The sequence below is a fragment of the Solea senegalensis genome, linkage group LG3 (assembly GCF_019176455.1).
Source record: "Solea senegalensis isolate Sse05_10M linkage group LG3, IFAPA_SoseM_1, whole genome shotgun sequence".
In the NCBI taxonomy this organism is placed as follows: Eukaryota; Metazoa; Chordata; class Actinopteri; order Pleuronectiformes; family Soleidae; genus Solea; species Solea senegalensis.
Genome location: NC_058023.1, coordinates 8,538,842 through 8,550,616, shown reverse-complemented (window position 1 = coordinate 8,550,616; position 11,775 = coordinate 8,538,842). Strand labels below are relative to the sequence as shown.

Here is an 11,775-nt window from a genome sequence, read left to right as displayed (position 1 = left end):
TAGATGTTAGGCAACTAGTTTGTGTTGGGCTGATTTTTGTAGAGATGCGAGAAAGTGAGAAACAGTAAAGGTTGGTGTAATGAAAAAATGCTCCTCCAAGCCAAAATATCAGCAGATCTTGTTTTGCATCGATTAATATGTTTAGACTATGATTTGCCACAGCCACTGCTTTTCTGGGGGGAATTGCAGGCGAGTCATTTCACAACGCCAGTGATTCTACAGGTACACATACGGGCAGCCCCATCTGATAGGGCCGCCAGTATATGCTGAACCAAAACACCCGAGGATCACCACATTCTGTGTAAACCAACCTTTTTCTGAAAGTTCAGCCAACGTTCTGTTTGTTTTGCATGCATATTTTGTGCGTAACAATGCGCAAATGGTATCTCTGCCTTCATCACATTCTATGAGTTAATCCATGCACAGTTGAGAGACTCTAAAACAAAACTTGACACAATCTGCCCATAGATCAAACTGCATAGGTCTGGGCTCATATAAAACTGCCTGTATTACACTTCACGTAGAATTATTCCAACACACGGAGCGAAATTGCACATCGACTTCTTCCATCATGTCCAGGATCACAGGCGTTACTCTCCTGCTCATCATTCTGATCGGCAGCTTGTATGACAGCACAGGTAAGAATGAGGAGAACGTGTATTTCAAATATTTTCTGCGTATTAATAGGAAATAACCTACTCTGTCTAGTAAGAAACTGCGACACCACTCTGTCAATAAGTAAATGTGTATTTGACCGTAAGGCTGTTAGTGGTTGATAAGTAATCTATTTGTTTCAAATAATTTAAGTGTAGTTTTCCACTGTTTACAGCTTCATCTGAGTTCTACGTGACCAAAAAGCACATCCGCAAGTGCAGGTGCAAAGGTGAGTGTACACTGGTCCAGTGGTTTGATCGAAAAAAAATTCCACAGTGGAAAATCAAGTCATAGCATGTCATAGCCAAAGCTGGTTATTGGTTATAAATGTGAGGCCTTTTGCTCAGTTTCCTGCTATTGTACATGGTCCTGTCAAGACACACGCATTCCTGTGTTGTGAATTTAAAGTGACCACTTCTATTCGCACTGCAGTTTTCCCCAACGGCCTGGTAAAGTGTCCCTTCCCGCTCTTACCCACAAACTATAAAGAGAGAATGGACCTGATCAAATGCCTCTGCAGGAAAACAGACCGCCACAGTAAGTGCAATGCTTTTGTAAGTGGGTTTGTTTTAGTATTCAGTAAAAAAACATTTAATTCTACTTTTTGTTGTTCCCTATCCAAATGTCTAGAGCTTCAAATGTTTAAGGCCATCTGCACTGCATGGCAACCTGGTTTTCCAATCACACTGGTATGAGGGAAGTAGGATTTTGCACCAGAAGTGAAGAACCTTGTGCATGACTCGTAATGCATCATGTATCACATCACACAAAATTGAAATCCCCATTCTATACTGTGACGAACATGACTTGTCACAGGAGTAGGTCACATTATGCCTTAAATCAATACCTCTAGTATGCTGCAAAGGTAAAGACTGACAAAATTCATATTCTGCATCTTTTTGTGAAAAAGATTGAAAATCTTGTTCAAATCTGTGAAAGCTGAATTGTAAAACCATTATGTTTTGTGGGTTATCAAAGTATAACTTGTAGCTTGCTGTATACGGTTTTTCAGTAATTATATTTTCAAATATACAACCTCAGATTAATAGTTCAAATCTATTCTGAAAATCAATAAAGAATGTATGACCTGTCAACTTATTTGGTTCACTTTCACTTTTGTTTACATTCTAAAGTGTCAGTATTCTTTAAACCCGATAAATCAAATGATATTCTACTGCGCTAGGATAAGAGACATTGCTGGAGAAAAGCTCATCTTCATGACTGAGTCTATTTCCCAAAACACCCATTACACCTTTAAATGGTCTGGTATGCATGCAATGAAATGGTCCTCATTTTATGCAAAAGTTTTATTAGAATAAAACTTTAGAAAACTCTGCATGTACAGTACATTTCAAGGCATCTTTGGAGGGGAAAAACCCAACAGAAACACACACACTGAGCAAGCACTTGGCAACAGTGGAGAGAAAAAACTCCCTTTGCGACAGGAAGAAATCTCTGGCAGAACCAGACTCAGTAATGTGCAGCCATCTGCCTCGGCCGGTTGGGGTCGGAGAGGAGAGGTAGGAGGAAGAGACAACAGAGGGGAAAGACGGAGAGAAACCACAATCCATTGATCAACACATTCTAACTGCATAATCTTATTGTACCGTGACATTGTGGCGATGCCAGTGTGTTATTGATATGACCTGTAGAGTGCTGTATTGTGTTGTAACGGTGTGACAGTGGACCACTAAAATGCAGATTTGAAAACGCTTCACCCCGATTTGCCAAAATGTTTCAGGCTCACATTTTCTACTCTTATGTAGCTTCAGTAGACGGTTCACATCAATTACTGGCTATGTTTTGTCCTAACATGTTGAGCTGATTCACAAAACGAGATGGATCCTTATCTGGTTTTGGAAACAGCACAAACATGGTACATGATAGAGACTCAACGGTTAGATTTCCCTCACACACAGAAGAAGGTTAGGGAGAAAAATCCTCCTTATGAGTCGACTCTGTTAACCTTGTTCTCGTGTGTAGGAGAAAGCCAGAAAAATGCAAAAAAAAAAAAAATGGTGCTGCTTATATTTTGAGCATTTTAATACAGATAAAAATTTGAATGACAGAAGATTAGAAATAAATCCATTAATATGCTTTTTAAACCATGTTGGAAAGCAACTGTTGGTGTGATAAGCCAACTTGAATTTAGAGTCTGTAGAAGCACTTGGACAGATGGGGATGGACCATCTCAAGTGCTCTGCTTTGTTGTGGTCTAGTGGTAGGAATAGTTTTACACAGTGATGTGTAACTGTAAATGCAGGCAGTAGATAATGTGTTGGGATAGTCTATGGTTTCATGTGGTACAGTACAATACACTGATTACTTGTAGAACGGAGCAGTGGCAGACGTGTAGCAGTCGTTTGCTGGTGACTTCTTGTTGGGGCAGGGAGAAGGTTTTAATGTGGATATCTGAAAACAAAGAGACAATGCAAGTATTAGGCCGGCAAACTTAAAGGGGAATGGATAAAATCTGAAAGAACATAGCTGTACCTGAAAACACCTTGTGGCAATGAGGGTTTTTCGAGTCCTACATTCATTCACTGAACAGACAGCCTCCATCAACATCTGCCCATGTGTTCTGCACCTTCAGTCAAAAAGAACAATGAGACATTTTGTTTGAAATCCACCTATTGTTGTTTATCAAATGTTGAGGTTGCACACAACTGTTAATCACCTGTTATGGGTTTTGATCCGATCCAGACCCACAGGAGGGCTCCTTTCTACAGTCTCTTCAATACAGACTGAATGTCCTAACATTTAAATTAAACCATGTCTCCACAGAGTCCTGCAATTCCACATGAGCTCAACCTCCTGTGCTGTAATTTTAGAATGGGAAACCCATTCGTTAAGACCATTTTCAGCACAAGTATTAGAATTCGTATAAGTAAAAGGTTGCTGTCAGATTGAATTTCACCTATCATTTTGCTACAGATTTTGGTAAGCGACACTGGAAGAATAAAAGCCATCAGAACCACAGATGATCCCATTATCTCAAAATGATGAAATGAAACACATTTCCATGTTAACATACAAATACTCAAGTGCAGCAGATCACCACTGCCTCTGTCCTGCATGGGTCCAACACTGAAAAACTGGTACTTCACCCTCCACCTTGTTGACTTTCTAAAAAGCAACCAACAGACATCTGACATTCACTTCATGCTCTAACAGGCCATCAAGGCTTGTCATTTGGAACGACCCTACATCCAGTATCTTGGTCAGTGACATGAGAAACCACCATCACCAAGATGTCTAGACAGTTCTTCCTCGGCTCTCCACTCTGTGGCCTCTCCCAAAGTTTCTCACAGCGGCAACACCCATTTGGCTTCACATGAAAATAATCCCACATTGTTGTCCTTGGATCTCATTCTCTTTATGCAGCCTCTCAACAATCACTTCTACTATCTACACATCTGCAAAGGGTTTCCAACTCCAGCATGACTTCCATGTTTGGTAAGATGTGGCAGTGGACCACTGACAAAGCTTACAACTTGCACTGCTCGATATTCAAAAGAGATCAGACTCACTTTGTTTACAAGTGAATCATGACTAATATAAAGGGGCTAACACCATGCTATGGTGAGCTGATTCACAGAACCAGATGGATCCTTGTCTGGTTTTGGAAACTGCACAGCCATGGCATGTAACAGTCAGGGTCAATGTCAGTTTTCCATTGCACACAGGGAAGAAGGGGAAGGAGAATTCTCCTCGAGTCGACTCAGTTTACCTTGTTCCTTGTAGTGTTACAGAAATCCAGCTCATTAAACCGTGACCGACTAAAGGGTCAGACGACAGATGCTCAGAATCTTATCTCAAATGTTTTAGAAAATATCATCATCAACATTACAGCAAATTTGAATAAAGCATCAAGTTGTTTGCTTTGGTGGTCTAATGACACATCTTACTCAACACATGAAAAGCCATGCTGAATTAGGAAATGGCACCTTCAGCAAATGTGACGACAGCAGCAGTGAGTGCTCAAAGTCTGCAGAAAGAGAAAAGACATGGGGACAACGATGTGGGATGATTTTATGTGACGCCTAACAAGGGTTGGAGTCGAGAGAAACTTCAGAGGAGGCTTCAGAATCAGGAGCAGAGGAAGACTGTCCAAACATCAAGGTAATCATAGTTTCACATGCAACAAACCCTGACATTAGATTAAGCATCATCTCAAATGACAAGTCAAGCTGACTAGTGGAAGCGTGATGCAAGTGACTGATGCCTGATTATTACCTTTGGTAAGTCAGACGATTGGTGACAAAGTTACAGATAATATGATGATACAATTAAATATTCAGGTGTGTCGGTTTGGCAAAGCTCTTACAAAACTATTTCATTTGAGACATACGATAAAATCCTACTAAGATGAGGCAAATCCCACAAGTTAATATCCCATAGCAAACATGAACAGCTGCTCCCCGTCACTTTAACACATCCTACTACATAACCCCATTACAAATGCCCTGGAGCATCCTGTGAATGTCAGCCCATGCTATGTTTTCATTTTAAGTCGTTAACAGATAACTTAGTAGCAAATAAAATCTGGTGTAAAACTGGAACACAATCTGTCTCTGCCAGGTTCGCTCGTCTCCAGAGAATCTAAACACGCATCTATTCTGTATACTACACATCAAGTTAGGTGAATTTCATGTATGAAACTGTTCAAAATATCCTTCAAAAGCGTCGCAAGGTTTTACAGGGGTAGGTTAAATTCCCCTGATGGGAGGCCTCCCAACATAATACACGACTAACACAGGAATACGTTTCAAATTAGTCTCCAGATGAACGCAAACTTAGCAGAGAGACAAGCCAACCCCACACCACTACAGTAAAGTAACCACAAAGAACAATACATTTTGGGGTGATGGATTTAAGACTGCACTTTCGACTAATGGGCAGGTTAAATCAGTCTAGGGGCAGAATTACCACTACAACATTAATTAATATTTTCACTGATATTAACAGCAATAATGCTAATTTAAACTCCTCCAAACAATCAGAATGAGCAACCTGTTACTAAAGCATAAGTAGTTAACAGTTGAGGAATGTTATAAGGTTAAGTGGTTAGTCATTTAAAGTGATTAAAGACGATCAATTATACTGGTCAACAGATTAAGTAAACGACTTTCAGTCCATGATGAGTACAAAATGAAGATGTATGATGTAATTGGGCATACTTTCCATCAAATATCAGAGAAACATGTGACCCAAATGACAGCTTTAGTACAGATAGTTGTTTTGTTTTTTCTTTTTAAATAATTCTTACACTGTTGACACTAAACATGATCAGGACAATTTGCTGCCATTGTGTACACAGACAGATTTAAAGCTAAGGCACTGTGGCAAAGAGGCCAGTCAAGATACATTCAGTGTAGATGAGCGCTGAAGCATGAGATGGTATAAATGGGGCCCTGGCAGCCAACATCATTCATGGCACAAACCTTGAATACAGAGGCAGACATAGCAGCCATCCAAAAATAAAGAAATGACATTTACCCACAGAAGATATAACAAAAAATTTGCATTAGATATCAAGTTCATTAAACCACTTCATAGTCATGCAACAGGCCCCAAAAGATCAATGCCCTGTTAAACTTTCAACAAAACCTTCAGACTTTGCTCCACATCTGTCCATCTTTGTGTTCCTCAACACAACTGACCATGCAGGACCAAGATCAGTCACAAAACAAGCAACACCCAGAACACCAAAAATGTCTCTTACGGTTTGAAGATCTTCATGAAGTTTCAACCTTGGAGGGAAAACACACGCAACATCAGTGCTCAGGGTACGAATATGACTTTTTTTTTAATCTCTCTATCTATCTATGCTTGTTCTCTCCCGAGTTTGTGTCTTTCCTTCCTTTCCTTGCTCTGTGTCCTCATCTTGCAAGTTGCAGGATCCAGATTCAAGACTATTATTATCATACATATCATTAGCATTATTATTATGCTATAATTAAGTCAATAACAGTATAATTTTTAGCAGTCTCTGCTGCTGCTTCTATAAATTGCATTGTAGTTGTATAAACATGTCATCACTGACTCAGAACTGTCCTATATAAACTTGTAACTTCATACAATTGTTGTATATCTGCTCCTGGTCTCTCTCTCTCTCTCTTCTGTCTCTACCTCATCTCCCTCTTGTCCTTTCTGTCCCCCACCTCTCTTCTGTCCCCCATTTGTCCTTTCACCCCAACTGGTCGAAGCAGATGGCTGCACATCTGAGTCTGGCTCTGTCAGAGATTTCTTCCTGTTAAAAGGGAGTTAATTTCTCTCCACTGATGCCTAGTGCTTGCTCGTTATGTGAAATGTTAGGTTTCTCTGCTCTCCTTGATGTTGTCTTAGTACATTGCCTTGAAATAATGTACGTTATGTGGCGCTATATAAATGAAATTGAATAGAAAGAAAGAAAAAACATGGAAATGGCACCTTTAGCAAATGTGGGAACGGTAGCAGTGAGTGAAAGAAAAAACACGGACATATTTGCCTATTTAACAACTTAAAAAATAAACTAAGATTCCACAAGTCACAAGAACAATCATTTATTTCATAATAATTTCATCATTTTTTAAATTTAACATATGCATCATACAATTTGGAAATGGTCATTGTGTTATGCAGCCACTGTTAAAAAGGTTAAACCATTGAATTAAATTTGATTTTAAACATGCAAATACAAAATTGATTGCAAAAGTTTTTCTTCTTTATTTGCAAATCAAGGTTGGGGCTGTTTAATTAATGCAAGTATAAGGCAGGCAAAGGTAATGGGGGGTGAACACAATCTGAAAGAACATACCTGTACCTGAACACACCTTGCATCCATTCACAGAACACTGAACTGGCAGACCTCCATCAACATCTTGTCCCTGTGTTCTGCACCTTCAGTCAAAAACAACAATTAGATATTTTGCTTGCATTCCTCCTACAGCTTATCAAATGTTGTAAATGTTGAGGGGCACACATCTCACCTGTTCACTTTGGTTTTGATCCAGTCGAGGCCCACAGGAGTGCATCTCATTCTCACCCCTGCCTGCTTCCCCCCCATTTCTACAGTCTCTTCGATACAGACTGAACGCTCGAACATTTTAATTAAACCGCGTCTCCGCATTGTTAGTAGAGTCCTGAAATTCTACATGAGCACAACTCCGTGTGTTTAGTGTATTCAATTTATGAGAACGTGGAGCTTCTAGTGAGAAACGAGCATTTTGATAACAACCGTTGTGGTGTAGTTTTAGAATGGTAAAGCAATTTATCAAGACCAGTTTCAGCACAAGTATTAGACCCTGTATAAGTAAAGGTTGGTGTACATTTTGCTACAGAAATTATTTTGGTTTGAGGACTTTCAATAACACCGAAAAAAAAATATGCCATCAGCACCACACATTATCTCAAAATGACTTTTCCCTGACTGAAACATTTTAATGATAACATACAAATGCATCACACTGCCTCTATCCTGCATGTGTGCAAACTGGTGCATCACAATTCACCTGTTGACTTTCTCAAAAGCAACAACCAGACATCCGACATTCACTTCATGCTCTAACTGGCCATCAAGGCTTGTCATTTGGAACGACCCTAAATCCAGTATCTTGGTCAGTGACATGAGAAACCACCATCACCAAGATGTCTAGACAGTTCTTCCTCGGCTCTCGTCTCTGTGGCCTCTCCCAAAGTTTCTCACAGCTTCAACACCCATTTGGCTTCACATGAAAATAATCCCACATTGTTGTCCTTGGATCTCATTCTCTTTATGCAGCCTCTCAACAATCACCACTACCATCTTCACATCTGCAAAGGGTTTCCAACTTCAGCATGACTTCCATGTTTGGTAAGATGTGGCAGTGGACCAGTGACAAAGCTTACAACTTGCACTGCTCGATATTCAAAAGAGATCAGACTCACTTTGTTTACAAGTGAATCATGACTAATATAAAGGGGCTAACACCATGCTATGGTGAGCTGATTCACAGAACCAGATGGATCCTTGTCTGGTTTTGGAAACTGCACAGCCATGGCATGTAACAGTCAGGGTCAATGTCAGTTTTCCATTGCACACAGGGAAGAAGGGGAAGGAGAATTCTCCTCGAGTCGACTCAGTTTACCTTGTTCCTTGTAGTGTTACAGAAATCCAGCTCATTAAACCCTGACCGACTAAAGGGTCAGACGACGGACGCTCAGAATCTTATCTCAAACGTTTAAGAAAATGTCAGTTATTTAATTAACATTACAGCAAATTTGAATCAAGCATCAAGTTGTTTGCTTTGGTGGTCTAATGACACATCTTACTCAACACATGAAAAGCCATGCTGAATTAGGAAATGGCACCTTCAGCAAATGTGACAACAGCAGCAGTGAGTGCTCAAAGTCTGCAGAAAGAGAAAAGACATGGGGACAAGGATGTGGGATGATTTTATGTGACGCCTAACAAGGGTTGGAGTCGAGAGAAACTTCAGAGGCTGCAGAATCAGGAGCAGAGGAAGACTGTCCAAACATCAAGGTAATCATAGTTTCACATGCAACAAACCCTGACATTAGATTAAGCATCATCTCAAATGACAAGTCAAGCTGACTAGTGGAAGCGTGATGCAAGTGACTGATGCCTGATCATTACCTTTGGTAAGTCAGACGATTGGTGACAGTTACAGATAATATGATGATACAATAAAATATTCAGGTGTGTAGGTTTCCCAGAGCCCATCATAAAATAAAATCATGCTTCGTCGTCTCAGTCAATGAAACGTGGTAACGTTAAATGACCAAATTCTGATAAGTTGAGGCACATCTCACAAGCCAATGTCCCATAGCAAAAACAAACAGCTGCACATCTTAGTATATAGCCCCATGGTATGATGTTTTCATTTCAGGTAGGTTAATAGCAGATAACTTGGTATAGTAGATAGAATTTGGTGCACAACTGGTACATAAATAAATCTGTCTCTGCCAAGTTTGCTCGTCTCCAGAAAACCTAACACGCATCTATTCAGTACTCGACCCATCAAGGGCGGTGAATTCCAAGTATCAAACTGTCAAGTTAGGTGAATTTCATGCATGAAACTGTTCAAAATATCCTTCAAAAGCGTCGCAAAGTTTTGCAGGGGTAGGTTAAATTCCCCTGATGGGAGGCCTCCCAACATAAGACACGGATAAAACGGAAATACAGAAAATTAGTCTCCAGATGAAAGCCAATTTGGCAGAGAGAGACAAGCCGGCCCTACACTTCTAAAGTGAACCACAAAGAACAATACATTTTGGGGGTGATGGATTTAAGACTGCACTTTCGACTAATGGGCAGTGCAGAAAGAGTACAGGCGGACTCATTTTGAATTATTTACACTGCTCACGGTTATTGTACCACGTGTTATTCTCCACAGCTGTTCAAGAAATAAAGGAGACTTAGATGTGGACATGCCATCGAAATAGTTGATAGATCACTGTGTTAAAAACCAAAGCATAGCTTTTATGTTTTACATCTTATGAATGTAGATGCGTATGGGTGGGATATGGCTTTTTTATGTCCATAGGAATGCACTTAATTTCATTGTACCTGTTACAATGACAAATAAAGATATTCTATTGTATTCTATTCTAAAAGAACAAGTCACAATGGCACGGCGGCCATATGAAATGTACACATATGGCCGAGCAACAGGATAAAGTGGGAGTACAGCAACACCCACGATAAAAAGAATGACCCTTACTGTTTGAAGATCTTCATGAAGTTTCAACCTTGAGGGAGGAAAAACAGATAGAAAAATAATCACTTTATAAACATGTTTGTTGTTCCACTTCGGCAGTAATTGTCATTCAAAGCGTCACTCACCTGTTCAGTGATTCTCAGGTGTTTTGTAAAGGCAGGTGTGCTCAGCATGATCTCGAGGAACTGTAAAAAGAATTTAAATTTAAAACACAACAGACTTTAACTCCAGCACCACACCTGGCACTGATTATACATAAATAATTAAAGAAGTTACTGACCTTTCAGGATGACTCATGAATCTGGGCCAGGTATAAAACACTCTCACACCTTCTGCCCACATTAGTAACGCTAAACAAGGTTATAATATAAAGTATAACCACACCAGTGTTGGAATTAATGGCGCTACTTCGAGGGTCTGACGTCACACGCGGTGATGTGGGCAGCGCGGCGTTTTTAAAAACAAAATAAAAACGCTCTTCCTCAGTCAGAATCTCCTAAACATTTTTCAACGTCGAGTTAGAAACGACTTTAAGTTTCTGAGTTTGAGCTGTTGCTGCTTGTTTCCTGCGGCTGAACGACGATGCGACGTGTTGACTGTGTGGAAGAGTGACAAAGAGAGAGAAGGCGCCACCAACACACCTGATACACATTCAGTCATCAGCTGCACGCCATCATGCACTAATTACTTCCGCTGCTGCGGAAATACTCGCAAAGAAGCAAAACAACCTTGAAAATGCACTTTTTACTTCACCAGTATATTATTGCAGCTCTTACCTGTTGTGTCTTAAAAGCTATTTGCTGTTTTAAATGACAACAGTCCTCACATGAGTGCTATATTTCCACAGATGATGGACCACAGTTCTCTTCTACCTGTTGTAAGGCCAATAAAGGGCTCATACAGCTAATAATACAATATAGTTGTTTGAAATTATTGCAGCTCCTAAACTCAAACTAGAAGTTGTTCGTTATTCAAAATGACTTGGTTGAAATTATGATATTATGAGTATGAAGTCATATTTATTTTCAAACAACACTTTAGGAATTGAGCAAGCAAAAATTAACCACACAATCAAAATACACAAATTGCAAATAAATTTGAACGATTTAATCATTCAAAAATATTGCTTTTTTTCAGGGAGAGCAAATCCAGTAGAGTCTGAGTAAACAAAATCCCAATTATTGCAAACAAAAAGTCTATTTTCAAACAAATGAAATACAATATTTTTTAATGATTACATCGTTTTTACATTTTATTTGCAATTTGTGTATTTTAATTGTGTGGTTCATTTTTGTTTGCTCAATTCATTAAGTGTTGCTTGCTTCGTGAAGAGTGTTGTTTGAAAATATTGACACAAATCTAATTCTGTACATATGGAGTTTTTCACAGGAGATTTTTTTGTTTGGTTACAAATGGGCTT

The 11,775-nt window shown here is 39.5% G+C and overlaps 1 long non-coding RNA gene across 7 annotated transcripts; it reads right to left on the bottom strand.

The window, feature by feature from the left end:
- Window positions 1-2,679: 2,679 nt before the first annotated feature.
- On the bottom strand, window positions 2,680-11,585 carry LOC122766527. Of its 7 annotated transcripts, none has more exons than XR_006360080.1 (7): window positions 10,636-11,585; window positions 10,481-10,540; window positions 7,454-10,386; window positions 6,380-6,407; window positions 3,332-3,473; window positions 3,148-3,241; window positions 2,680-3,066 (listed from the first exon to the last, which is right to left on the bottom strand). It is a non-coding gene; the product is annotated as an uncharacterized LOC122766527 (long non-coding RNA). The 7 variants fall into 7 exon arrangements; XR_006360083.1 differs by having other exon boundaries at window positions 7,460-10,386; XR_006360085.1 differs by having other exon boundaries at window positions 7,470-10,386.
- Window positions 11,586-11,775: the final 190 nt, after the last annotated feature.